Below are 27,063 nucleotides of genomic sequence, written 5' to 3' on the forward strand. Positions count from 1 at the left end.
AAACAAAATGCATTTGTGAAAAGTTTGTAAGACATTCATAAGTACATATCATCAGACGGGGAACGAATAAGAAGTTATCAGTGTAGGTCGCATCCCAAGCCTCATTTAAATGTTTGTTTTAAGTTTATATCAATTCTAATGCCAAGATAAAAATGTATTCATAATTTAAGTCAATAGCCAAATTTGTCCGCCAGCAATTTGAGACTTATCAAAATCTTCTCTACATTGTAAATAATACCAAGACTTGTGTAATTAATTACCTAGGTTTTTGACAGATATTTTTGTACCCCATACCTATACCCACTTAAGAACTTGGTAATAATTTACTTCCTTCCTCTAATTTCCGTTTCAAATTATTATTTTTTGTTGGTAAAATGCAACTGCTTACAACAATAGATACGATAATAAATCGTAAAAAAAATCCGCGAAGTAATAATATAAAAAATTATCAAGCCCCGACAAAGTCCATTAAATTCAAAGAACCCACCACCATCAAGTTAGGCTATATAGATATTAGATACCTACCTACGTCAGTAAGTAATTTACTTCGATTAAACTTTTAATGACCACAAAGAGAGGCGATCATTTCATTCCATTTCGTTAAATTCATTCATTCGTTTTCTCGCCGCACCACCGTTCGTTACTCGTTTCTATATCCGTGTAGTCATAGAGAAGGGAAATAAAACACAATTCAATTTTTGCACCCCACTTGAATGTAACAAACATTTTTTTTTTTCAAAGTTTCAAGAGAAAAATTCAATCAAAAATCTTTCATTACTTATACCCCGACGTTTATACTTTTTTATTTATAAGGAAATTGTAACAAAAAAAAGTAAAAGCTTTCAATTTACAAAGTATGGCTCTTTTGGTCGAATGGACAGGACATTATGTTACTTTTTTTTAATTTTTTTTTGTTATAGGGATTGGTTTGTATTTAGGTACCTAACCAAAGGAAAGCAGACGTTTATTTTTATAAATGAAAAACTGTTTGGAAATAGGAAAAATGAAATACTATAGGTACAACGGTTTAGCACGTCTTCCATGATTCCCTGTAGGAATAACAAAATTAAATTTTATTGCTTTGTCTGTAAAATGGTCGCCAGTGGCGATATAGGGATTGAACAGAGATGACACTTTCAAAAGGTTTATTAGCACTGGGAAAGATCTAAACAAGAATTGAAAAGCAAAATAAAATTGGATGAGAAAAGACAGAATTCCAAAATCCCAATATCTTTGGTATCAAAATTAAAAAAATGCAAAGTTTTAAATTGATCATTTATTCTGTAGCATTAGCGAGATCTGAAAAGTGAAAAAAGTTTATTTATTTTTAACTCAAATCCCAATATCCCAGATTCTAAAATTCCAAAATATTAAATATAGTTCACAATTGCTTCTTTTCGCTTAGTTGTTTAGCGGAATAAAGAAAACATTTTAGCGATACAAAAATATATATTCAATATTCGTTGTCTTAACCTCATAAGCAAATGTGGGATATTCGAAAAACCTTTCGTTCTTAACCTCCAGAGAATAGTCAAAAAATATACAATGATTTGAGTTATTGATCAGCTGCAGTCCGTTGAGAACTATGACCAAGTGACTTGCAACTCTCAACCATTTCTGTGTGCGAGTACTATTGTCAGGGATAGAGGGGACCTAACAAACGCGTTATTTGAGAAAGCACTTCTCATGGCACAAATTACTTTTGGGGGATTTTTCAAGAGGCAGTACCCGTGAAAAAAAGGCTTTAGATGGCACAGGCAGAGATAGAACTCAAGCCTGTAACATGACAGTCCTACGCACTAATTGTCAGGCCACGGGTACTACAACTTTCAATTTAGTTTGAATACAATACAACGTAATTATAGCATGTGGGATTTTCGAAAAAAACCTGGTTACCATATAAAAATTATTGTAGTAACAGGTTTTTGAGTTTTTTAAATAGCCTTGGAGATTTTACAATGCTATTTTTACAGGTACATATACAAAACTACTAAAAATATCATAATAACTGATATATGCAAAAGTGGGATATTGGAGGAAAATGTAAAATAAGTAATAATTCACAATAAAATCAACGTTGTATATCAAACCTGTAGCATGACAGTCCTACGCACTAAATGTCAGGCCACGGGTACTACAACTTTTAATTTAGTTTGAATACAATACAATGTAATTATAGCATGTGCGATTTTTAAAAAAGCGTGGATACCATATACAAATCATTGCAGTAACAGGTTTTTGAGTTTTTCCAATAGTCTTGTAAATTTTACAATGCTATTTTTTCAGGTAGGTACATATACAAAACTACTAAAAATGTCATGATAACTGATATATGCAAAAGTGGGATATTCGAGGAAAATGTAAAATAAGTAAAAATTCACAATAAAATCAACATTGTATATCAATTGGGGATTTTAAGTGCGATAAAAATAATATATCTACTTTATTTTACGAATATCCCACATAATGGAGAAGTCTAAATAATTGACTACTGTACAAAAATGGAGCTATTCATTTAAATATATTGTAGCCTTGGAGATTTTACAATGCTATTATTACAGGTAAATATACAAAACTACTAAAAATGTCATAATAACTGATATATGCAAAAGTGGGATATTCGAGGAAGATGTAAAATCAGTAAAAATTCACAACAAAATCGACATTGTTTATCAATTTGGGATTTTAGGTGCCAGAAAAATAATATACCTACTTTATTTAACGAATATCCCACAAAATAATTGACTACTGTACAAAAATGGACCTATTCATTTAAATATATTGCAGTACATAATTAGTGTTCACGGGATATTCGAGTTATTTATAAAATCCATACATTTTAATGATGCACCACTTTCGAAAATCCCACCAATTGTATCATTCATTCATTTCCAATTGTATGGAACATTTCAAAATGTATTCTAAGGATTTGGTTTGGTGGATTTTCGCAAAACTTTCTTAATTTGTATGGAAGAAAACTTGGAGTTCTAAGAGACCTTTTAAACATTGAAACCAGTTTTTAACGAATATCCCTTTTTATTTCTAAACATTTGATGATTTTGAAGTACTTGAACGATTGAATACAAAAATAAAAACAATAGACAAGTAACTGAAATAAATTTATAGTCCCAATGTCTGTTATTTTCGATAACATGTTTTTTTTTTCGAATATCCCATATATAGGGTTTTAGAGCCCTGGGGCTTTAATTTCAAAATTTTAGCAATAAATATGAATAGTTGTATTTTTTGTAATTGCTTCTTAAAGTGGCAACTCTTGGAAGAACTTTTCCTTCAGACAACTTCTTTTCGTTGTCGTCGTCGTCCTTATGGCGGATATCCTTTAGTCTCATCTTAGGACAGATATTTTTTTGTTTTTCTTCTTATTCGTTTATTATCCTTCATATTTTTTTTTATATTCTTTATTGATTGCATTCCTATTTTCTTACTCTTTGTACTGCAGATGGGTATTCATAGTTTTTTTTTTTTTGATTTCCAGTCCGAGTCATGTTGTCCAAAAATATAATCAGACACATAGGGAAAAGGAAGAAGGTACTTTGTACCTTTAAAAGAGGTACGTACACAAATATGTACATATACTGCATTAAAACAATTTACCTGTTTCGATTGTCCTTAAGGGCAAATGAACTTGAAAATTCCTCAGAGAATGGCAAATTGGTAGGTAGAATAGAAAGGTATATATACTATAAAGGTACATAGTTTTCATGGATAAGGTATATAAAGAAGAAGCAGACATATACAGACCTACAGAAGCAGTAAGGAGAATAGCAAATTGAGAAATTGTGAAGTGGTCTTTTGGGAATAGTATTTATATATGTATGTATTATCTGCTTACTATACCATCATCCAAGACCGTGGCATTTATTTGATCATAGCTATAGTAGGTACGGTAGTTCGGCATGAAGGTATAACCCAACTCACTCTTCAAAAATTATATTATTACCCAGACAATGTACACTATTAATGTAATTTTCCATTTATGATGAAGCCCACCTTATGTTCCATTGAGGAAAGAATGAAATGGAATGAAGATTCGGTTCCTTTGTTTAATTCATATTCTCTTTTTTCATGGGTCTATATATCCCTTACCTGTGCTTAGGTTGAATAAGTTTATTTTGCTTGTGGTTTCGGAACCTAATTAGAATTTATGAATATTTGTAATCCTGGAGGCCTTTTACGATAAGAATCATCATGGATGAATTTCTTTTGTCTAGTTGTGTGTAAATCAAAGATAAATGAAAAATGCATTAAATCAAATGAACAAAAAGTGACAGACTGACAGACCTGAGTAGAAGGTAACCCTAGTTGGAAAAATATATATCTCCCTTGGGTAGGATACACGGATGTGAGTATACAGCTATCTCCTTTGGGTTTGAAGAATGTGAATTATTTCAAGGATTTCCTATACATTCTACACAATGATGCGTATAAAGCAGAAGAAGAATGTAGACGAAAAACTGGAGAGACTCATCAGTGAGCTAATGTTTTTTCTGCATATTTATTACGGATGTATTTTTAAAGGTATAAAAATGGCAACACTATTTGAGCCATTTTGTCAGTTGGAGTTGGAATTGGAGTAATGATTATCTTCAAACCAATGCATCAACAAAAAAACTCACTGTTTTGTGATTTATGGTTTGGAGGAATATTTGATCTGAACTACTCTAAAAACTATAGCGGCCAGAAAGTAACATTCAATACATTCATCAGTTGAATAATCAGGATGTGTTGGAGCTTCGATTTGAACAAGATGGCGCAACATGACACACAGCGTGTCTTTCAACTGATTGATTGAAAAAAAGTTCGGTAATCACAAAGTTTCACATTACGGAGTCGTGACCAATATTATATAATAATCTTGGTTTTGATCTATTTCAAATCTTGGTTTTGATCTATTTCAAAGTTTTATACCTTAAATAAAAAAAAAACCCATAAGGCATCTTCACTATTTTCAACATAAAGGGTCTGCCACAGGACTTTCTTTTTTCTTTTGACAGCGATTATACTTTTAAAACTTTACCTGTCAAATTTATTGTCGTTTATTAAATCGGTTTTGGAAATTATAATCCAAATGACAACTTTCATTAATCTAAAGGGTTTTCCAATTGGCATGGGTAGATTTTGTTTTGGTGACATCTGTCAAATCTTTTGTTTATTATTAAGTTGTTTATGCTAAATCATCATGGCAAGTTATACGATTTAACAGCACTTTGGAATGATAAAACTTTATTATCAAAATGAGTGTTCGTTAACGCAAACGTTGCTCTCATTGCGTCAATTTTACGGTAGACGTGGTGGGCCTTCACAGTCGACTATTCACCGTTTGGTGGCCAAATTTGGTACTTCCAGTTTATTAAAAAAAATCAGGCAACGAGCATACGTTCAAGGAATGCAAGATCGGCCGATACAGATCGGGTACAGAAGAACCCGAGAAAGTCTATACCTTGTCTTGGCCTTTCGCAGACTTGAGCTTGGCGAGTTTTGCGTCGGGACATGGGCCTTCACCCGTACAATATCCAACTCACCCAGGAGCTCAAACTTCATGACCATAGACAACGCCCTTGGCTCGCTGGACGCTGACTGGGCATTGAATCGTTTGGAAGAGGACCCCAATTTTGGCCGAAAAATCATCTTTAGTTAAAAGGCGTATGTTTACAAGCAAAATTGTAGAACATGGGACGACACCGACCAGGTGATAAAGCATACTCAAAAAGTTCACCAGGTGATAAAGCATCCTCAAAAAGTTACCGTTTGGTGTGGATTTTGGGCCTGCGGCGTAATTGGTCCTTACTTTTTTGAAAACGACGTTATTGAAGCGATGACCGTCAACAGCGAGCGCTACATAAAGATGAAAACTAATTTCTTATGGCTCAAATGTGGTTGCGCAGCGCTACGTGCCACACAGCAAATGCCACGGTTGAAAAATTGCATGAACGGTTTGAGGTTAAACCATCTCTTTATCGATTTTAAAGCTGGGTATGACAGCATCCATAGGGAAGGGCTCCGTCGAACTTATCTGTTTGTGAAGAATTGCGATGGAGAATGGACGGAGGAGAAATTCTCACCGATATGACTTTAATGTCAAAAAAGGTTTTAGACAAGGCGATGCACTGTCATGCGACTTCTTCAATATCGTTCTGTAAAGGATTGTGCAAAGTTCAACCGTCAACACTAGATGCACAATCTTCCAAAGGTCCATCCAATTACTTGAATACGCAGATGATATTGACATAATTGGAAGATCAAAGCGTGATGTCAGTGAAGCGTTTTTGAGCATTGCGACGGAAGCGAAGAAGATGGGTTTAGTGGTCAATGAGGGCAAGACCAAGTATATGCTGTCATCAAAAAAGGATATTGAACAACGACGTCTTAGACAAAACGGCACCATGGACAGCTATAACTTCGAGTTAGGTAAGGACTTTGTCTACCTAGGCACCGCTATTAACACAGACAACGACACCAGCGCTGAAATCAAACGAAGAATAACTCTTGCAAATCGCTTCTTCTTTGGACTTAGAAGGTAATTGAGAAGTAAAGTCCTCTCTCGAGCATGCAAAATCACCATCTACAAGACACTTATCATCCCGGTTCTCATTTATGGCGCTGAGGCCTGGACCCTGTCAAAGAAAGATGAGAGCGTCTTAGGATGCTTCGAGAGAAAAATTCTTCGAGTGATTTTTGGTCCCGTACGCATAGATGGAGAATGGAGGAGAAGATATAACGACGAACTGTACGGGCTGTACAGCGACACTGACCTTGTTAACAGAATTAAAGTTCAACGGCTTAGATGATGGCTGGGTCATGTAGAGCGAATGGACATCAACGCTCCAGCCCGGGAGGTCTTCGAATCCAATCCCGAGGGACGGCGCAGTAGAGGAAGACCGCGACTCAGGTGGCGCACTTAGGTGAGTGAAGAACTCAACCAACCTGGAGTGCGAAACTGGAGACAGCTAGCTAAGGAACGAACTGGCTGGAGATGCATGTTGGTTGAAGCTCAGATCCCACCGGACTGTAGCTAAGTAAGTAAGTAAGATTTGAGCGCAAGGTTATCTCTCGTAGGTTTGCTGTGAATTGGCCACCAAGTTCATGAGATTTGACCCCGCTAGAATTTTCACTGTGGGCTTTCTTAAAGTCGCAGGTCTATGCAAATAAACCACAATCAACCGAGTCCCTAAAAGTGAACATAACACAGGGCATCGCTCAAATTCAGTCGGATTAATGCGAAAGAGTCATATGTCATATTCCACACTTATTGACATACGTGCACCTTTCAAATACAAAAATAAAAAAAACCTTTAAAATTAATAAAATTGACATTAAGGACACGTGTTTCCAGGAGGAAAGTGGCGGTACGTTCTAAACACACCACTGTACAGCATGGTCAATACCCATTGAGGTGATATGAACCGTTAAACGCTATCTTGTGGGTCTTTAACAACCACAGAAGTAGCATCCAGACCCATAAGGGCTTCCTATTATCCTTAAATAATTTTGATCCCTTCATTCTAAAATAGGGGAAAAGAAAAGTCAACTTAATTTTACGATTTTTAGAGTGTGCTTAAAAAATCTCATCCCCAATATGGGCCGTCCCCTAAAATAACTATAACAATTTGTCCCCTTCCTTAAATTTCAAAAATCTCTCTAAAACTAAACCGTTATTAGTTTAAATTACACCAAACTAAGTACTTTCTATATCCTTTTCCGTATAAAATATCTGGAATCATTTCCTTCCGTCATCTTCTTCTTGGTCGTCATAAGACTCTTTAGGATGTACATCCTTTTAGTTTTTTTTTTTTGTATAATGGTTGTCACAATCACATCACAATCTTAAGAATCTTGGATTTCTTATAATAAAATAAACATTTTTATGTTGACATTCAAATAAATTACCCTCAGTGTCGGTTGGTTGGGTGGACATGGAGATCATGGACAAGGTTTGCTCTCAAGTGATGAAGCGCTTTAGTTGCCTCTACATACATAAAATCACTTTGCAGCACGACACAATCTCCACAGGCTAAGGATGGTGGTATAGATTCGGTTTACATGTTTTTGAATCTTCAATTTCAATCAAGCTTGCTGAATATTTAAACAAATTCACATCCCCATCGTCGGTCGTCGGTCGTCGCGTCGCCTTGCCACACAAATAAGCCTTTTAATCGGTACATAAAGGGATATTCTTTCGACTTATAAATAAGTTAACAGTTTGTGTCAACCACTTTCAAGGACATCAAACAACAGATGATTCAAGCACTGAAGATATGTACAAGTACAACTTCCATACCACAACCCATCTTTTTTCTTAATTCATGAAAATGATTCTACAATAAATTTTATTGCACAAGATTATGGATTTCTCTCACGGGATCGATAGGCAGAGAGTCAAGGGGAGTGAGGTGAGAGTTTTATTATAATAAAAAGAAAATAAAACACTACCAGCAGGTAGGGGACTATCGTTTTCATTTCGAAATTTGTCTCCGGGTATGCTCGTATGTATCTCCAGACTGTCCTGTCCACCGCTGTGTCATCTTGATTTTTATTTATTTTGTTTTGCATTATTTTGCTCATAAAACTCATTCCCATGTCAATTTCCAGCTGAGATTCGAATAAATTAAGCTTCATGTAAACGTGTATCAGATTCAGGCAACGACTCACAACGCACGACGATACACGACCAAAAAGTCTGAAACGCGACAGATGAAAGGAGGGAGGTGGTGTCGTGGTGTGGTGGCTCAATAAAAACAAAAAAAACAGCAAAAGAAAAACAAATGAAAGTGATATCCATCCTTGCGAGGTTGTCTCCTTTTTCGCACTCACTGTTGGTCTATCTTCTTCCATCAACATCCTTATCTTTTTTAATAAAACACAAAATAAACTTTTAGATGAATAATAATTCTATTCGAAATACTTTCTATCTATTTCGTGACAAGTTGAGTTAAGACTGAGAAAGCTTGCAATTAATATGGAAATTTTCTTAAGCTGTACGTTTTGTATGGTATGGTAGTGCTGCTAATTTAATGTTAACAAAATGAAAGGTAGAAGTTTTTTTTGAGAAACTTCATCAATGTTGATCTTTGTTTAATTGTTTTTTATTATACTTTTGTATAAGTTTGTGTTTAGTCTAATTAAGGAAAAGCGAGAGATTTTTTTAATTTTTTGGAGTATTATGATCTCAAAGCCACACCATGTTGTTGAAGAAATCGTCCTACTGTGAGATTAGGAGGTGTCTGTTAATATCATCTTTTTTTTCAATTTTCGCAGAGAAACTTCGTTACAGAGACACTTTTCTTCACTTATCAGCTCTAGACGAGTTTTATGTTTAGGTATTATTGAATAGAACTTATTTTAAGTAATAGGTGAACAAGACATTGATACACGTTACTTAATTAGCTTTTTTTTCGGACCTAGATACACCCAAAAATGCATATGAGCAAATAAGATTAATTTCATTACTGGAAATTACTTGAACAGAATTGAGCTAAATATGACATTAGGTTTTTTCGCCAAAATAAGGTAACTTTAAATAAAAAGAAACGTTCGGTCTTATTGCCAATGATTACAAATTATTAAAAATATTCGTAAGAACTAAATGACACCAAGGGTGGTGCAAAATCGTATCGTCACCTCCTAGTGGTGCCCGTTGGATAGCCGAAAGGTGATTTAACGACAAACATTGGATCCATCAGATCCAGAGCTGTGACACCTGAGTTACCTTTTCAGGAAGTAGGAGCAACAGACCAGATATCGCTCTGAAGAACGAGCTCCAACGATCTCAGTAATGCACAAGCCTCACAAGCCGGCCATGAAAGAAGGAAATTTTAAAGTGTTATTAAAACTCAAGTAATAGCTTTGGATGAACGGACTGATAATGTTGTAAACAATCCCCCCCACCCGCAAACGAAAAACGAACAGCGATTTCCGTGTTCTATGTACATGGAATGTGCGTATACTCAACCGGGCACGCAGAGCAGCTTTCCGATGCCCTAGCCGAGCTCAAAGCTGATGTGACAGCCCTTCAAGAAATTCGATGGAATGAACCAGGAAGTAGGATGATTGAAGGCTGTGATTTCTGCTATGAGAATGCAGGAAGCTGTTATATGGATGTGGTTTGGCTGTCAGAGGGAAACTAAGGCAAAGAGTTTTAAGCTTTCGAGAAGTAAGCGAAAGAGTGACGACAATCAAAATTTAGGCCAATTCCAACACCTGAACTTTATCAGCCCGCATGCCCCGACGGAAGAGAAGGATGACAATACCAAAGAAGAATTATGTATACGAATTCCTCGCCAAAACATATGAGCAATGTCCCAAAAACGACGTTAAAATTCTCCTGGCAGACTCCAAAATTGGTAAAGAAGGCATCTTTGGTAAGTGAATCGGAAGCCATAGCCTAAACGAGATCACATAAGGAAACGGACTCAGGCTTATTGACTTCTTAGCCGAGAAAAACATGGTGTTGGGTAGCACCAGATTCCCGCTCCCAGATATCCACAAAGGTACTTGGCGGTTCCCCGATGATCGAACATGCAACTAATTCGATCATGTTGCTATTGACGGAAGACACTCCTCTAGCATACTTGGCGTTTGTACGTACAGATCAGCCAACATAGATTCCGACCACTACCTAGTTGGTGCTAAACTATCTATGGAAGCTCTTATGTGAACAACAACCTCGAGGAGAAGATTCAACGTTGGAAGACGGTAGCAGGAGGATACCGCCAATGGCTTTGCCGACCGAGTATCCCTAGAGCTTGCGAGAAACCTTACAACGGACGAGATGTCCCTGGCACCTTTGCAAACAATCCATCAGGAATGCTGCAGAAGAGATGCTAGGTTTCTCACAGCCATTACCAAGGAACCCCTGGTTTGACTCCGAATGTGCTCAGGCAAATAAAGCCAAAACGGAGGCATACACATTTTGGCAGCAAAGGAGAACACGATCTTTCCGCCTAGTTGCTATTTCTATTTTCGTCTCATTTTGATAACGGTTGACCTGATTTATTTTGAGGTTGGTAAGTTTAAACGTGTAGGTTGGTTTTTTTTAATTTGTTTTAGCCGGGACTTTGATTTTATTTTAAAAATGGCGGTAAACAAATATTTATCGGATATAAAATCCAGAATTTTAGGAGTTTTCAAAAAAGAAACATCACAAAAATAAATTTTAAAGAAATATTTCATTTACAAATAAATTATTTTTAGAATCATCGAAAGTGGTAAGGTGTTATGCCATCATAGAGAAGGAAGGCCTCGAAACGCCACAACAAAAGATGATTAAAAAATAACAAATTTCTTCCGAAGAACCAACACGTCATCATCCATGGAAGCAAAAATTGGACTTAGGTTACCCATTGACCCATCAACTATCAGACGCCGCGCACTGCAGGCCGGAAAGCGTGGTTTTCAGATAGCTAAAGAGCCATTTATTTAAAAAAAATGGAGAAAGCTCGTTTGGCTTTTCCAAAAACTCATCTTAATTGAAGTCCCCAAAAATGGAAAACGGTTTTATTTTCTGACGAATCAAAGTACCCTATCCTATGGACGGATATGGTAAAAACATGTCAGGATGCCAAGAGGTGATAGGCTTAATCCAAAATACACTTATGGGACAATCAAACATGGAGTTTGTTTAATTTTGGTCTTGGGCTGCTTCTCTGGGCAAGGAATCGGGCCAATTCGACAAGTAGAGGGCATGATGAAGTCTGAAGACTATGTATACATCCTTTGTTACACCATGCTACCTTATGTCTATTGGGTAATGGACGTTCCAACACAAGACGAAGTGATGAATATTTAGATTTTACCTTGACAGGCCAATTCCAGAGCTAAACCCAATAGAAAACCTGTGGAAAATTATAAAGACAAGAATTGGGAGCAACATCTTTTAGCACATTGTAGTACCCGTGGCATGATGATTAGTAGGTTGGACTTTCATGCCAGAAGTCTTGGGTTCGATCCCAAGCCATCTTAAGTTTTTTAACGGATTATGCCTCTTGCGAGGAATTGACAAATTCTCCAAAAGTAACTCTTGCCATGAAAAAGTGCTTTCTCAAATTAGACATTCGCATTCGGCATATAAACTGTAGGTCCCCTCCATTCCTGACAACATAACTCGCACACAGGAATGGTTGAGAGTTATAAGTCACTAGGCCCCTAGTTCCAACGGACTGTTGCGCTAACCAATTTATTTATAACCTTTTAGCACAAAAGTGACCTATTCGCTGGAATTCAGAGGCAGTGGAATGACATTCCAAAAACGGTTAATAATTACCTTATAGCTTCGATGCCCACAATATTTATCAGAAGTTATAAAAAATAAAGGGTACTCAATTAAATATTAACATTTTTTGCCTTGAAGTACGAAAATAGTTTGAAATTTTGTTTTGAGATCTAAGTTGCAAATGTTTTGCCCAGCAATTTGAACAACTATTAAAGTTTTTAGTTATTTATTTTTTGTTTAAGTAAAGAATGTCAATTTTTTTCCAACAACCCAAACTTAATATCAAAAAAGTATAGAAAACTAAAGAAAGAATTTTCTAAACAATTTTTGTATTTCCATTAAACTTTTAGAACTTATACAGTTTTTGAATAATACTTTACAGCATTGTACCTTTTTATCCAGAAGTGGTTTCAAAGCCTACAAGATTATTAATTATTTTTTTATTTCCATTATTGCGTGCTATATCTAATATCTCGTTTAGAGGTTAGAAAAAATCAATTGGAAAAATTGAATGATCATATTAATATGATGTTTGATGTTGTATGAATATTTTAGAAAATGACTTAAAAACAAGAATTACTATACCGATATCTTTGACTCCGAACCCAATAGAGGTAAACATTCTATACGAAATATTGTTGAGTACTTTTAAGTTTCTTTTTTGTATAGCTTTAAGATATTTGATGTGGTGTTTATGTTAATAAATTAAAAGAGCTGATTCTGTACTTTGTGTCTTATATTTCATATCTCCTTTGTTATGTAATTCAATGTGTATTTGAGATATTGATTATGTTTGAACGGATTTTTTCCCAACTTTCATTTAATGTCGAAAGTATTTGTATAATTTGAAATATGCATATTGATGGGCTTTTATGTTTCAATTGAAGTATTGTATTGTTTTGAAATTCACTATGTTTTTGGAGATATTGCCTTTTTAGTGCAATTTTTGATGAAGGCGTAATTTTTGGAGATATTGTAATTTTTGGATATATTAGTTTTTCTTTGGTATTTCTTTAAAAGATTTAATATGTTGTTATTATTAAAATAAAAAACGCTGAGTTTGTACATTGTGCTTTATACCTCTTATATCTTTTGTTATGTCATAAAATCTTTATGGGAGATATTGATTATTTTTGAACGGACTTTTTGCTAAAGTTCTGTTCAACTACCAAATCATTTTAAATTTAAAATATGCATATCGATGGGCTTTTATTTCTCAAAAGTTTTATAGTTCAATACATTTTTGGAGATATTACTTTTGTGAGATATTGAAGTACCTACATAGTTTGAGATTTTGTACTTTTGGAGATATTGTACTTTTTGAAAATATAAGTCAACTATCGTTATTATTCCAGTATCGAAATTACTCGAACACTCAAGTAGTAAAATCCTAAAGTTTTTAAATGGTATTGTACGACAAAGGATTAATATAATAAATCTAGGATGAGTCATCCCTATTTTGTCGCATTAAAGATTAGAGATCTCAAGTTGCGGTTAATATTGCATGTTATTGAAAATAAAAGGAACGTTTTTTTTCTCTTTGTGTCCTCTTTAAAAAAAGTTCTATATGAGGTGTTAATTCCTCCAAATTCAAAAGAATGACATATATCAAAAACGATTAATTAAAACCATTTAACATTGATAGACAAATTCCGCCACAACCAATTTCATCAAACAAAGACTTTTTAAATTTTTGTTTCGCACAAGGATAAGCACATATCTTACATATTATATAGATATGTTTGTACTGAAAAACTCGAAACCTTTAAAAAATTCATCTAAATCCAAATAAAACTCCGCACTCATCTTTTCCTTTGTTGTGAGGAGCTATATGTATGTTTTTTTAAACTTATTTTTAAGGCAAAGTTCAGCTATTATTATCATCAACAAAGAACACCACACAACAAAAAACACAACTCCCTCTCCACCTTCATGTTCATGCCTTGCATAGCAGCGCAGACACATTCTACATTTTTTATGCACACTCATCTTATCCCAGTTGTAAAATAAGGCCTCTGCTTCAGCTTTAGCTTCGGCATCGGCCTCGTCGTCGTCGATACTTCTCCTCTCCTCGTTCTTTTGCAAAGCGAATCTCTGTGGTTTTGCAACTTTAACCTTTTCCTTTCTTCATTCCATTCTATCCAATTTCTGAACTGTCTTAAATATATTGGTTGCGTTCTTGTTGTTGTTGTTGGTGTTTTTGGTTCTTGTTGCTTGTTGGTTGAGTTCGGTTCACTTTGGATCGGGTTGATTTCGCTTGGTTTTGCCAGAGTTAACCTCTAAGTTTCTTATCAGCACAAGCAGAAACTCTTAGGGAAAAAGTTTCTCCCATCTAATTTACACAAACAAAATATATATATAAGGTTGCACTTTGGTTCTTCTCGTGAGTTTCAAGCTAATTTTAGAACGCACGCCTTACTTACTGACTGTTTTTTCGTTTTTTGATTTTGGTTTCTTTCTTTATGTTTCATTGGTAGATGGTAGGAGAGTCGACATGTGGAACACAGTTTTAACCTCCATATGTTCGTTCGGGGTCGTTGGTGTTTTCTGTTTTCTTATTTGCGGCGTCGACGGCGAATGCATCTGGAAAACATACGTGCGTCCAAAATAAACAAATTAAAGACAGAAAAAAAAACAAGACTAAGTAGGTACACACAAAAACTTTTCCTTTTTGTATGCTAATTGCTAATTGATCATCGCAAGTTGCAACACGTGTGGAAGTGGATACTTCATGTTGCGCTCTAAAGATGGCGCCACGTCAGAGTTGTGGTTGTTCTCTTGTTAAGTGTCATCATCAGCTGTCACTAATTTTTATGTTTACTCAAAGTGCAAAAAAAGCAACAGAGAAAAAGAAAAAACAAGCAAAAACACTTTTTGAGCAAATTTACATTTCCTCAACTTCAAACCGTCACGGCTACACGGTGGGGCGCTGCGTTCGTTATAGGTAGGTTTCCTATATTCACCCGCGTTAGGTTTTTGTCGTTATCGTATTTCTTTTTGAAGTTTGTCTCGTGCAAACCAAGTTCGTTGAACTTTTTGGTGTTTGTTTTTATTTCTTGTTTTTTTTTCTTTTATTAGTTCTTGTGACGCTAAAGTTGTAGCTGCTCTGCGAGTTGATGTTTCTGTCAGCCGTTGCCTTTGCCGTTGATGATGGTGATGATGATATTTGAGTTGGTTTCGAATTGCGTTTAAGTTTCATATCTCTGCCTTGCTCACTCCTTCTCTCTATTTACAGTTTTAGTTTCTATGAATCGAGTATCTTTGTGCAATTTGAATTTAATTGGGTCTGGGGAACGCGCTTTTGCGAATCACGAATTGCTGTTTCGTATTTCGTTTTATTTTTCATATTTTTTTTTGATTTCACGAAGTGAATGATTCTGGTTGTTATTATTGCGTGTTGTTTTAGTTTACGCACTGTTTAGTACAAATTGTGAGAGTTTTTTTTCTTATAACTATTTAATTCTATGAATCAACTCTTTTAACATGAACTGATTTGATGTAGCTGATAGCTAATTAATCATTTTTGTCTGGTTATAGTTTAGTTACCTGCCTGCCTACATGGTTTTTTATATTTGACAACGTTTTTTTATTAGATTTAGATACCTTTTTATTTTGGTGTGGAATTTTGTCTTTTAAGATGATATTTGGATAGGCAGGTAAAATAACCTTAAGAGTCAGTTGAACGAATGTAAATTAGTTCTGCATAATTCAAGATCTTATGAGTCATCTCTTCTATAAGAAAGTCGCTTCGTGGGAGATTATCACTATTTTTTGTTTGGCATCATCAAAAGTGGATATAGTAATAGATATTATGGTGACTGTTAAAAATGTTTTCACTTAGAAGCGACTCGGGAAACTTACAGTATTAACAAAGTTATCTTCGAACTCTATAAAAGTGCCTTTGGTAAGTTATTTTTTGAAAAATCATATTCAAAGAAACATTTTTCTTTGCAACTGTGTTACGAAAGTAACACTATTACAGAGACATTTTTTTTAGCTACTTTTTACGACAGTACAAGATATTTCGAGTTGTAGTTCCAATTGGGAATTACGAAGTTTTACAGTTAACAGCGGCCATATTGCTAAAGCTACCTTTGTTAACTTGGCTGTTTTTTTGGTATATCAACTAATCATCCTAAGATTCATTAGTGTTTTGTATTCAACCATTCCTGTCTGTGTTGTTAGGGATGGGAGGGACCTACAGTTTTAAGCCGAATCCGAACTGCTAATTTGAGAAAGCATTTTTCATGACAATAATTACTCTTCAAGAATTTGTCAGTTCCTCGCAGAAGGCAGCACCCGTGAAAAATTCTTTAGATGTCACAGGCAGAGTGTGAACCTAAGACCTCTGGCATGACAGTCCAACGCAATAACCAGCACCCGTGGCATACTACTTGTTTTTTGTATGTATTGTTGAGTACCAAGAATTTTAAAATATTTTGTCCAACCCAACACTGAATTTTTGTCTAAATAGAAATAAAGTCCCGGATAAATAACCCCATCAAGAGATTAACGAATAATTATCATTGCGCCCTCGCTGCTTAACGATCAATTAACATCCGTGAGTCGAGGACAATCAAGATGAGTCCAAATTAATTTGGAAAATCCAAAAAAGTAACTTTCGCATTTAAGACTATAATTTAGCGAATTTTAAGGTATGATCTAAGTTTGCACCAATACAAAATACAACTGAAACATTAGCAGAAGTATAACAACAGTGTCCTTAGCAAGTTTTTCAAATTTGGGAAGTTACCAAATTGCATCCTGAAAAATGCTCCGTTTAGTGTGGAATTCAAAGCTTCGATGTTATATTCTATATTTCTTTGAGAACAACGTTGGCGAGGTCATAACCGATTTTTTTCTAAGAATTGGGCTCTAGGGATTAGAAGTTTTGGAAATGTGGTATGAGCGATTCAAAGGCTCGATCATCTTTCATGGAAGTGATATAAATTGACATACCGAAGTCGTACTAACTGATCGGGGAAAATTGTGCAATTTGGAGAATGTCTAATTACAGACGGAAGTTTGAACATTTATAATTCATGATCGACAGCTATCAAAAAAAAATACAAATAAATTAAATGAATGTTACATTTTATGCAATAAGAGGTTTTACTTTGGAAAACCCACAATTCGGGAATCTTTTAATTTTGAAGGTAACATGTTTCGACATTTGATAACTTAAAACTACTTCATTACTAAAAATGAAACGATACACTCTTCAAGAAAGCATTGACATTTTTCAAATCCACTACAATAATGGTGGGCACTTTAAAATCGTCGTAAAGCGAATTCTCGGCCGAACATTTTCTTCCGTAAATAAATAAATTTGGTGAGGTAACGATCCGTTGAGAACAAGGGTCTAGTGACTTACAACTCTCAACCATTCCTGTGTGTGTGTACTGTAATCAAAGATTGAGGGAACCTGCAGTTTTTTACAAGCCGAATTCAAACGCCTTGAGAAAGCAGTTTTCATGACAAGAATTACTCTTAGAAAATGTGTCAATTCTTTAGATAGACAAGCCCGGCAAAATTTACGATTGTCGATCATCTCTGAATGAGATGACGGAACAGTTTAATATTCACCTCATTTGGGTGCCGGACCACAGAGACATTCCGGGAAATTGCAAAGCCGATGAGCTCGCCAAAAACGGAACACTTCTGCCTCATGTTAGACAAAAACATAACATAGGAACACCACTTGCTACATGCAAATATCTTCTCAAACCTAGAATCAACAAATGCTAGATGGTCACAGAGTACCACCTGCCTAGCAACCAAGCAAATATTTCCAAGTATAGACTTAAAACGTTCAAAAGGCTTGATATCCCTGAGCAGACAAAGTACAAGCTCTACAATTGGAGTAATAACAGGACACTGCCTCATAGGAAGACATGCTCTGAGGCTAGATGTCTACACAAATGACTTCTGTAGAAGCTGCATGGACGAGGAGGAATAGGAAACAGTCCAACACCTTCTATGTAAATGTCCAGCACTCTCCATTAGAAGGAATAACTTTCTCGGTAATCCCTTCTTCGATAATATCAGTGAACTGACAACGATTGACACAAAACCTCTCTCTAACTTTAATAAAAGTACGAAATGGTTTGTTTATTACTCTCCCATGAGTAACCTCATTAGTGGTATCACAATGGACCCTTGAAGTCTTCGTGCGTCAATGACACCTGGACAGCCACTCCAACCTAACCTTACCTTAGATAGGCAAAGATCGAACCCAAGACCTCTGGCATGACAGTCCAACGCACTAACTATCACGCCACGGGTTCCACTCTTTCACTCTCAGACTCTTTTTTAAGGCTTTCAAAATTCAGTAATGAGGTCCTTTTTCAAATCGGTGACTATCTTAAAAAGCAGGATTGTCGCATTCGGTGCTCGAGAAATATACAATGATTGTTGAAATAAGAGTCCTTTCATTTTTTTTAAATAACTTCTCATAAGAATTTGTCGAATTCAAAATGTTGAAATTTCTCGACGTTTCAAGGTAGAGAGACGTCTATGTGTGAGTGTGTACGTAAGTCCAAATATCCGTCCTTAAGTTCATGGAGTAAGTTTATGGAGATTTCGACTTACATTTTGTTTTACAGATTACATCAAAAGCTATAGAAAAGGCTTTCAAAACTACTTAAAATGTTGGTGGTTTTTAAAGTATAGACATTTTCAAACAAAGTACACAATTTGGTTGACTCTAAATATCTCTCGAACAATTAACGGTAGCAACTCCACTGTAATTGTGTATTACGCAAGACTTGATACTTAATTGATATTAATTCGAAAAAAAAATAAAGCAACAAAATATTGTTAGTTATGAAAATATTGTATCATTTATTAAATTTTTTAGAAAAATCGTACAATCAGATTTTATAAAAAAAAGAACAATACAAAAAAAATACTACAGAAAATCGGTAAAAACTGATTTTCGACTTGAATACTTCGAGAATAAATTACTAATTCATTCTATACAAACCACTGTTATTATCAGGGCTGGATTGAGGGGAGGGCAACCGGGGGTAAGCCCCTCAGGCAATCAGTGAAATATCAAAATCATGCGACAATGCTGCAAAGATGAGTGGCAAATACAAGACGATGCAGGCTCTTATATTGGAGAAAAATTATTTATCGGCGTTCGTACCTTGTTGTGGTCATTTTTGAAATTTAGTGGGAAAGGCCGCTACTAACTCTTGTCCATCGGCTGTTCAATTCTTTGATTTCGTGAAAAATTCGTACATGTTTTTCACAGCCAGTATAAAGCGACACCGAAATCTGATTGATAAGTTATCGGAGAAGAAAAGCGCCCAGTTTTTAGTCTTAAAAAAGCTCAGCGACACTCGTTGGTCTTGTCGAGCTGAAGGTACAAAAGCCTAAGTCAATGGCTATTCGGAAATCAGAGAATCTCTAACCAGCATATCTTCCAATAAATAGCAAAAAGACATCGTGAGGAATGAAGCAACGCACGTTCTACAGAAGATGAGTGGTCTCGAAACCACTTTGTTTACAACATTTTGGAACGATATCTTGGAGCGATTCAACGCTACAAACAAGATGTTGCATGGTCCGAAAATGATTCTTGAATCGGCAATGTGTGCACAAGAATCATTGAAATCATTCGTGGAAAACGAAATGATTTTGATAATTACGAGGAAGCAGCCAAAAAATATCCCTTAGTGATGAATATGTACACCCAAGGAAAAATACAAAGTATCCGCCTTAATTTCAGTAATTGACCAGCTATCCGTTTCTCTTACTGAAAGATTGCATGCCTATGAAGCTGTACGTTCGAGATTTGGATTCCTTAATCACATCGAGAATATGGGGTTGCTAGAAACTTGCACGCTGCAGCAGAGGCATTGGTGAAAGTGTATCCGGATGATTTAGAGCCTAGTCTTGGTAATGAGTTGGTTCAATTTGGGTCTTTGCTTGACTCATACAAAAAGGAAGACTATGGAACAGATCAATTGCCGGAACTATTTCACTACCAACTTTTCGAAAATCAAAATTTCAGAGCTACAATTCCCAAAGCTCGAAATTGCATTGAGAATGTATTTGGTTTTGATGGTAACAAATTGTACTGGACTGAGCTCATTTTCAAAAATGAAAATTTAAAAAAAAATAGGCAGGATGGGACAAAACCGTCTATTGAAGCTCTCTCTCCGAAGCGATTTAGGTATTCCGAAAACTGGATTTCAACGAAACCATCACCGATTTTTCCATGAAAAAAGGTCGAAAGGTTCCGTTCGTTATCCCTAAAATTTTATTACAGATTCTTTTTTGGTTTATATTTATATGTGTTTGTTTAACACTAAAGGAATCTACTTGGTTTCGGAAGAAATTATTTATTGAAAAACTCGGGTGAAAAAAAATGATGCACTGTATTTTGAAAATAATTTAGGGCGAGGGGGCCTCCGCTCCTTTATCTTTTATTGCTCCGAGGCCTCCGGATCTCTAAATCTGGCCCTGGTTATTATCTTAAGTAATTTTGGAAAATTCAAAGCTACATTAAAAAAATAAAATGTTTACAAAAGATATTCAACTCAAAATAGTATTATTATTTTCTCAAGCTTTAAGAAATATCGCCAGACGGCCACGAATGGGAAGTTATCACTGTGGGGTCGCATCCCAGCCTCTGTTTTCAATATCAAAATGAAACCTCTTATTGGAAAATTTCGTAACAATATATTTTCTTTCAATGTAAACAAATTAATACCTAGACACGAAATTTTAGGCAAGTAGGCATGAATCCTAACAAAATTGATTAAGTTCATTTTTCTGTGATTCATTAAATCCGTCCATGAACTTTTGCAGGCATCAATCTTAATCCTTTTAAAACTAACTCAATCCTATTCACCAGAAAAAAACCTTAAGAATGACAAAAACACATGTTAATTCTCACCATGACGTAAACCCTTTCAAAAACTAACTTCGCAGGCTCATCAAGGATCAGGACAGGATTAAGACTTAGTATAAAACCAAATTCCCACCTTACTTTACCAGTAAAAAGAGTTAGGTACTTATTCATTCCAGTCACAAGTCAAGAGAAAAAAGAAAACACCTTCATCTTGTTTTTCTCAACGGGTCGTTCGTCGCTTGGTCTGGGCTCGGTGTCGGGAGTGAGTGCGGGTCGTGATGGTCCATGAAAATTCAAAAAACAACATCATCCAAAAAAAAAAAAAAACATTCGTCTAGACTTGAATTAGTTTCACTACACACATAAATAGGTATACCTCTATTGCATTTCGCCGCCTAGGTATATGAGTGTATCAGAAAGAGAGGTATGAATGCACATAGAAACATAAGGACGAAAAAGGAGAAAAACAACAAATAAAAAACTCACGTTTGTTTGACATTTACAGCTGCCGACGAAAGTGTTCCTCGTTTTTCTTTTTTATTCTCTTTGATATTGTCGAACTTTAATCCACTTGAATTCTGGAAACTGGATTTTGATACTGAAATTGATGCTGATGATGCTGGTGGACGGATAAAAAGAGATAAATAATGGATCCAAACACACAACAGGAAGAAACCGAAACCACCATCAAAAAGAGTTGAACAACACCAGATTTTCCTCCACACCAAAAATTGTAGGTAGGAATTTTAGTTGCGCGGAAAGATGAACGTTAAAAATCGTGCTGCTTAAGGTACTTTTCCACTTTTTCTTGATTTTTATTTGGCGTCTTGTTTCGTATTCACTTTGATTTGGGAGGAAACAAAATTATTATTCACAGCACTTGCACTTTTTCTCACCGCATTCCAATGCCACCGACCCGATAAGACACTGATGATGAGGAAGAGATAAGATAGGCAAACACAACAACTACCCCCACCAAACGATAAAGAAAGAAACACCGACACTTACTTTAGGGTGTGTTTTTAAGAGATTACATTTTTTTAAGTTTCTCGTTTTTTTTTAAAGGAATTTTTTCCATCCACGAGATTTTAGGAATCACGAATAGACGCGTCAAAAAAAAAACCGAAATCACTCCACATCCACAATCCACAAACACCTTGCTATACGATATTTTGTTGTAATTTAATTTAATTTAATTCATCTACAGATGTTTTGTAAGCGACTTTTCACGCGTGACGATATTTCAATTGAGAAAAAGAAAGATGGGGAAACGCGAGAAATGCACAGATGGATTGAAATTGAAAGATGAAGCTACGACAAGGGAGACAAGTCGTGTCGTGTAGCTGGTGGAATTTAGGTGGATGATTAAAAAATAACAATCACCCCTTCACTTGGTTTTGAAATTACAGCACATTTCAATTTAAACACATTTCACATAGTTGTTAAAAAACATTTTATTATTTTTCATTCTTTTCTATTTTAAATTAATTTTTAATCGAAATTATGATAGAAACACCGACAGCGTTTAACATCTTACCGACAAGAAAATCACAATCGAACTGAGAAAAACAGAAACTAATAAAAACAGCAAAGCATGATAATTGATTCGAGTTAAAGTGAGATAGATAGTTGAGTTGGTTGAACAAAAACGAAACGATGTGAAAAGATGAAATATATTTACGTTCGCTATACGCATACAGGTGTAAATATAATGTTGTAAAAGCAGAAAGAGGGAAAGGGAAACCAAACTGAAACCACCAAATGAGTATGAATGATGAATGCGTTTGTTGGGTGTGGATGATAAGAAAATCGCATGATAGTTAGCGAAAAATGAAACAGTGATGCCAGAGCGACGAAAATATTGAAATGGTTATAATTTTTCTTAGAAAATGTTTATGTAGAAAATTTTATTGGAGGCGAACAAAATTTAAAAGAGATAAACAAAAAACAGTGTCTGTATTTTTAATGATTGAATAAAAGTGAAAGATTTGTTTATCATTATTGGAATACGTATAAAAGTATCGAAAAACTTTGAGTTTGGTTTTGCAAAGGGAGTTCTTGTCTTATTTAAAATAAAGCAAAGAAAAGATCATATAGCTTTTTAGCAGAATTTCAATTGCATTGGAATACTTTATAAAGTAACGTTAAAACATTCATAGATTTCAAAAATCTCGAGCTTTACAAAAAAAGTTTTTTTTTTCAATATCTAACAATTTCTTATTTCGAAAGTTCTATGAACAAATGAAACGAACTTCACAGGTACATAAACCTAGAACCGAAGGCTGCAAAGACGAAAGTGGAAACATAATAGTGGAACCGAAGTCAATGTTGAGGATATGGAAGAACCACTTCTGCAGACTGTATAACGGCGACGACGAACTGAATTCCGCTGTCAGGCAGGATAATGATCCATTCAACATAGACGACGAAAGCCAACAATCCCATCCTCCCGACTTAGAGGAATTAAAGATTGCCATATCTAAGCTTAAGTCTAATAAAGCCGCTCGAGCGGATGCCTTGAATGCCGAGCTCTTTAAAGTAGCTGGAGATAAGTTGGTTAGGAGCATGCACCAACTTATCTGTAAGATATGGTCGAAAGAAAGCATGCCCGATGAATGGAACCTCAGTATTGTTTGCCCGATCCTGAATAAAAGGAGACCCTCTAAACTGCACCAACTATAGAGGAATCAGTCTACTTATCATCACCTATAAAATATTCTCTGCCGTAATATGTGAATGTCTAAAGCCCATCGTCAACAACCTCATAGGTCCTTATCAGTGTGGTTTTAGATAAGGAAAGTCCACAGTTGATCAAATATTCACATTACGGCAGATCCTGAAAAAAATCGACACCCACCATCTTTTCATCGATGTCAAGGCCGCATATGACAGCATCTACAGGGCGAGCTGTATAGAAACATGTCTAGTTTTGGCATCCCTGCCAAACTCAACCGTTTGTGCAGGATGACCATGGAGAATTCACACTGCTCCATAAAGGTTGGGCACAACTTAACAGAACCTTTCGATTTCAAAAAAGTCTTTTTGACCATGCGCTGTCATGCGATTTTTTTAACATCGTACTTGAAAGAATAGTGCAGAGCTCACACGTCAACACTAGAGGCACTATCTTTCAAAAGTCTGTCCAATTACTAGCATATGCTGATGACATTGACATAATCGGAAGAACTCAGCGTGATGTCAATGGGGCTTTTGTGAGTATTGAGGCAGAGGCGGCAAAAATGGGTTTAACGGCTAATGAGGTCAAAACAAAGTACATGCTGTCGTCAAGAAAGTACATACAACACCGACGTTTTGGTCAAAACTTCACAATCGACAGACGTAACTTTGAGGTAGTCAAGGACTTCGTCTACCTAGGCTCCGCTGTAAACGCAGAAAACACCACCAGCGCTGAGATTAAACGCAGAATAACTCTTGCTAACCGCTGTTTCTTTGGGCTAAATGAGTGGTAAAGTCCTTTCTCGAGGGACCAACGTGTTGCTATATAAGACCCTCATCATCCCCGTCCTGCTATACGGTGCAGTAGCATGGACTATGACAAAAGCAGATGAATGCACCGTGGGTCGGTTCGAGAGAAAAATTCTTCTTGTGATCTACGGTCCCATATGCATCGAAGGAGAGTGGAGGAGAAGATGGAACAACGACGGGCTGTAATGCGATGCAGACTTAGACAGAAGAGTAAAAGTCCAACGACTAAGATGGCTGGTTCACGTAGAGCGCATGGAAACCAATGCTCCTAACTGGAAAATTTTCGAATCCATACCCTCAGGACAGTGGGCAAATGGAAAGTGACCTCACCCAACTTGGAGCGCGAAACTGGAGACATCTAGCTAGGGACCGAGCTAGATGCAGAAGTATGTTGGGTGAGGCCCTAGTTCACACAGGACTGTAGCGCCACGTTAAGTAAGTAAGGAAATTGTATAAGTATAAGTACCTTTTTCAAATTTAATCCGGATTCATAAAAAGGCACTGCTATTAGGTTTGATAGAAGTATTTGGAATTCCGTTCAAATAAATTTGGTATTTTGACTCTGTTTCGAAATGTTAAGTATTTAGCTAATCCCATTTTACCTTTCAAAACTATTTTTTGGCATGAGGTACAGAAAGTGTTATTACCCTCTTATCTATCATTTGACTATTTTTTTAGATAAATGTAGCAACAGCAAAAATATTAGATTGCATTTTATGATATTCCGGGAAACTATGAAGACTGAGTAAGAAAATTGTGTGACTTAAGAAAGTCTGTATTTTTTTGGCGTATTTTCGGAATAAACATTTGGGATCTGAGAAGAGCTACTAAAGCCCTACGGAGCGGAAAGCAAACGATAATGCTTCATGTAGATTTTTGAATGGAATTGAAGAACACAAAGCCTGGTTTTAAGATTCAAATCTTGCCGTTTGGTAACAATTATGAGGCTACTACACACGTTTGAAGAATTCCGTTCTCGATAAATTCACCAACGGCACTTACAGCAGCATATAACTACGTTATACTATATAACTACGTTATATTGAGTCAAGTTGCCATGACTAATTTACACATTTGTAGATATAGGTTACTTCTCAAATCTTAATTTGAAACGAATGTGGATAATTGGCATGGACCTTGTATTTCAACAAAAAAATGTAAGAATCTTAAGATTTTGGTGTATGTAGTGAAAAAAAAAACGCTCAGCTAAATGTTTAGCACTTTTTTGTATTTAAATAATTTCAATGCGTACATTTTTGGTAATGGCATTGATTTAAAGTACTTACATCCTCAAAATGTCCAAATAGTTCAATTTTCCTTTTTTAAAAGCCTTTAAAACATTCCAGTTTTCATGAAACCTATCAATTTATAAAACTTAGAACAGTAGTTCAACTTGAAAAAGTCTTAAATAAACTTTTTTTTCTAAAGTTGACCCTAAAAAGTTATTTAAAACAATGCTCTGAGTAAAACACCATCCTTTTTGTTTTCTTTTCATTTAACCTAAATTCTTGGACATCTTAAGAACATTGTCTTCATTTCCATCTTCTTTTACTTTATATACTCTTACCTTCCCTACCCCACACATCTTCCAACCTATCTTGAAGTTTTAATCTCTATCTCATTGTGAAGCCTAACGCTAGGGCATTGTTTTCCAAAGCCATCAAGTTGATCCTGTGTCGTTAGTTTTCCAATCAATTAGGTAAATGCAAAACTTTACGTTGTCTATCCTTGTTATCTGTTTCTTTCTCTGTCTTTCTCACTCTTTGTCCATCTCTTTTGTCAACAGAATAATGACAACAACAAAAACAAAAAACAAAAGACATATTGCATTCATTCCATTACATCCTTCCTTCTTTTTTGTTGCTTTTATCAGGATTATTAAACTTTTCTATGGCAAAATGACAAAAGCCTACAGAAATAATCAATTAACTTCCAAAACAAACAAAAAGAATTGAAGAAGAATTAAAAAACAAGAACCAAAAAGGTGAACAAATAAAACATCATTTCTCTATCAACCCATTTCAAACTTTGGTCCATTTAAAGTTGAACTAGGTACCCAACTAAACCAAGAGAGAGATGATGCTCTTTGTCATTTTTCCTTTCAAAACTAACCAAACCAAACCAACCCCCAAAATGCAACCCACATCCGCCACCCTCTTTGAATTGAAAAGCCAAATCAACCACCCAACTATCCATACCTCCCGTGCGCCACCTTCACCATCCGGTGCTTGTAGTCTACGTCCATATTCCAACATTGCGCAAACCAGTGCGGAGTAGAAATTTCAACAAAATATAAAACAAAAATCAATTGGATTTCATTCATTTTGTATTCCGTCCAGTACTATCTTTACCACCTTTCGCCATCTCTGCTACACATGGACAGTGGACATGGTATTGGAATAATGTAAAGTGGTTGGTTTTGGTTTGAGAAGCTGGCTTTAGTGGTTCCATCTCTAGACTAAAAGAGAAAATATATCAGCAGAAG

General features: G+C 35.6%; 1 protein-coding gene across 8 annotated transcripts in view; it reads right to left on the reverse strand.

Moving 5' to 3' along the window:
* LOC129948093 (phosphatase and actin regulator 2) overlaps window positions 1–22,636 on the reverse strand; it is a 417,788-nt gene extending 395,152 nt beyond the window's left edge. For all 8 annotated transcript variants that reach the window (XM_056058924.1, XM_056058921.1, XM_056058925.1 and 5 more), the window contains exon 1: window positions 21,579–22,636. The gene's annotated coding sequence lies outside the window, so the exon portion shown is untranslated. The remainder of the gene's footprint in view (window positions 1–21,578) is intronic.
* Window positions 22,637–27,063: the final 4,427 nt, after the last annotated feature.

The sequence above is a fragment of the Eupeodes corollae genome, chromosome 2 (assembly GCF_945859685.1).
Source record: "Eupeodes corollae chromosome 2, idEupCoro1.1, whole genome shotgun sequence".
NCBI lineage: Eukaryota > Metazoa > Arthropoda > Insecta > Diptera > Syrphidae > Eupeodes > Eupeodes corollae.